This window comes from Arachis hypogaea, chromosome 13 (assembly GCF_003086295.3).
Source record: "Arachis hypogaea cultivar Tifrunner chromosome 13, arahy.Tifrunner.gnm2.J5K5, whole genome shotgun sequence".
Taxonomy (NCBI): domain Eukaryota; kingdom Viridiplantae; phylum Streptophyta; class Magnoliopsida; order Fabales; family Fabaceae; genus Arachis; species Arachis hypogaea.
The window spans coordinates 44,296,555-44,299,513 of NC_092048.1; the positions used below are offsets into that span (position 1 = coordinate 44,296,555).

At 35.9% G+C, this 2,959-nt stretch overlaps 1 non-coding gene across 1 annotated transcript; it reads left to right on the top strand.

The window, feature by feature from the left end:
• Window positions 1-1,398: 1,398 nt before the first annotated feature.
• On the top strand, window positions 1,399-1,506 carry LOC112738975 (small nucleolar RNA R71). The gene has a single exon (XR_003169920.1). It is a non-coding gene; the product is annotated as a small nucleolar RNA R71 (small nucleolar RNA).
• Window positions 1,507-2,959: the final 1,453 nt, after the last annotated feature.

The window sequence follows — 2,959 nt, forward strand, 5'->3', positions numbered from 1 at the left end:
AGGATGATGAATTCATCCTCATCCTTCCCAGTATCTAGGATTATGAAATCAGCAGGGATGTAAAGGCCTTCAACATTTACTAGCACGTCCTCTACTAGTCCATAAGCCTGTTTCATTGATTTGTCTACTATCTCTAGTGAGATTCTTGCAGCTTGTACCTCAAAAATTCCCAATTTCTCTATTACAGATAGTGGCATGAGGTTTATCCCTAACCCCAGGTCATACAGAGTCTTCTCAAAGGTCATGGTGCCTATGGTACAAGGTATGAAGAATTTTCCGGGATCCAGTTTCTTCTGAGGTAATGTCTACTTCATTAATGCATTTTGTTCATTGGTGAACAAGGGGGGGTTCATCCTCCCAAGTCTCATTACCAAATAACTTGGTATTCAGCTTCATGATTGCTCCTAGATACTTAGCAACTTGCTCTTCAGTGATGTCTTCATCCTCTTCAGAGGAAGAATATTCATCAGAGCTCATGAATGGCAGAAGGAAGTTCAATGGAATCTCTATGGTCTCTATATGAGCCTCAGATTCCTTTGGTTCCTCAAAGGAAAATTCCTTTCTGTCCAGAGGATGTCCCATGAGGCTTTTCTCACTGGGACTCATGTCCTCCTCACTCTCTCCAGGTTCGGCCATGTTGGTCATGGTTATGGCCTTGCACTCTCTCTTGGAATTTTCTTCTGTATTGCTTGGGAGAGTACTGGGAGGAGTTTCAGTAATCTTCTTACTAAGCTGACCCACCCGTGCCTCCAAATTTCTAATGGAGGACCTTGTTTCATTCATGAAACTTAGAACAGTCTTGGATAAATTAGAGACTATGGTTGCCAGGCCAGAATGGCTCTGTTCAGAATTCTCTGTCTGTTGCTGAGAAGATGATGGAAAAGGCTTCCTATTGCTAAACCTATTTCTTCCACCATTATTGTTGAAGCCTTGTTGAGGCTTCTGTTGGTCCTTCCATGAGAAATTTGGATGATTTCTCCATGAAGGATTATAGGTGTTTCCATAGGGTTCTCCCATGTAATTCACCTCTGTAATTGTAGGATTCTCAGGATCATAAGCTTCTTCTTCAGAAGATGCTTCTTTAGTACTGTTGGATGCAGCTTGCAATCCATTCAGACTCTGAGAAATCATATTGACTTGCTGGGTCGATATTTTGTTCTGAGCCAATATGGCATTCAAAGTATCAATTTCAAGAACTCTTTTCTTCTGAGGCGTCCCATTGTTCACAGGACTCCTCTCAGAGGTGTACATGAACTGGTTATTTACAACCATTTCAATAAGTTTCTGAGCTTCTGCAGGGGTTTTTAGATGAATAGATCCTCCTGCAGAATGGTCCAATGACATTTTTGACAACTCAGATAGACTATCATAGAATATACATATGATGCTCCATTCTGGAAGCATGTCAGTAGGACACCTTTTGATCAATTGCTTATATCTTTCCCAAGCTTCATAGAGGGACTCACCTTCCTTCTGTCTGAAGGTTTGGATTTCCACTCTAAGCTTGCTCATCTTTTGAGGTGGAAAGAATTTGGCCAGAAAAGCACTGACCAGCTTTTCTCAAGAGTTCAGGCTTTCCTTAGGTTGTGAATCCAACCATGTTCTAGCTCTGTCTCTTACAGCAAAAGGGAAAAGCATAAGCTTGTAGACCTTGGGATCAACTCCATAGGTCTTGACAGTGTCACAGATTTGCAATAATTCAGCTAAGAACTGATGAGGATCTTCCAATGGAAGTCCATGAAACTTGCAATTCTGTTGCATTAGAGAAACTAATTGAGGCTTAAGCTCAAAGTTGTTTGCTCCAATGGCAGGAATTAAAATGCTTCTTCCATAGAAATTAGAAGAGGGTGCAATAAAGTCACCAAGCATTTTCCTTGCATCTCCACCATTGTTATTGGGTTCGGCCATGTCTCCTTCTTTTTCGAAAATTTCTGTTAGGTCCTCTCCAGAGGGTTTGTGCTTTAGCTTCTCTTAGTTTCCTCTTAAGAGTCCTTTCAGGTTTAGGATCAGCTTCAATAAGAATGTCTTTATCCCTATTCCTGCTCATATGAAAAAGAAGAGAACAGAAAAGAAGAGGAATCCTCTAGTCACAGTATATAGATTCCTTTATGTGAGTAGAAGAAGGAGAAGAGAAAGTTTCGAACACAAAGAGAGGGAGAGGGTTCAAATTATTAAGAAGAGAAGTGTTAGTAATTAAATAAAATAAATAGAAAGATATAAGAGAGAGAAGAATTCGAATTTAAATTAAAATAAAAGAAAAAATATTTTTGTTTTTATTTTAATTATTAGTTAGTATTTAAAAATTATAAAAAGGAATAAAATAGAATTGAATTTTAAAACAATTAGTTAATTAAAAAGGAATTTTGAAAAAGTGGGGAGGAGTTTTCGAAAATTAGAGAGGAAAGTAGTTAGATAGTTTTAAAAAAAGATAAGAATTTTTAAAATCAAGCAAAAAATCAAGTAGTTAATTGAAAAAGATTTGAAAATCAATTTTGAAAAGATAAGAAGTTAGAAAAGATTTTGAAATTAAGTTTTGAAAAAGATAGGATTTTTAAATTGAAAATTTGACTTGACTCATAGGAAACAACTAGATTTTTAAAACTTTTGACTAAATCAATCCAAATTTTCGAAATTTATGAGAAGAATAAGGGAAATATATATTTTTTTATTTTTGAATTTTTAATGAGGAGAGAGAAAAATATCAAAATGACTCAAAACATGAAAATTCAAGATCAAAACACATGATGCATGCAAGAACACTTTGAATGTCAAGATGAACACCAAGAACTTATTTTTGAAAAATTTTAAGAAAAGAAAAACATGCAAGACACCAAACTTAGAAATTTTCAAACTTTAGACATTAACAAATTGAAAATGCATATGAAAAACAAGAAAAGACACAAAACATGAAAATGCAAAGATCAAACAAAGAAGATCATCAAGAACAACTTGAAGATTA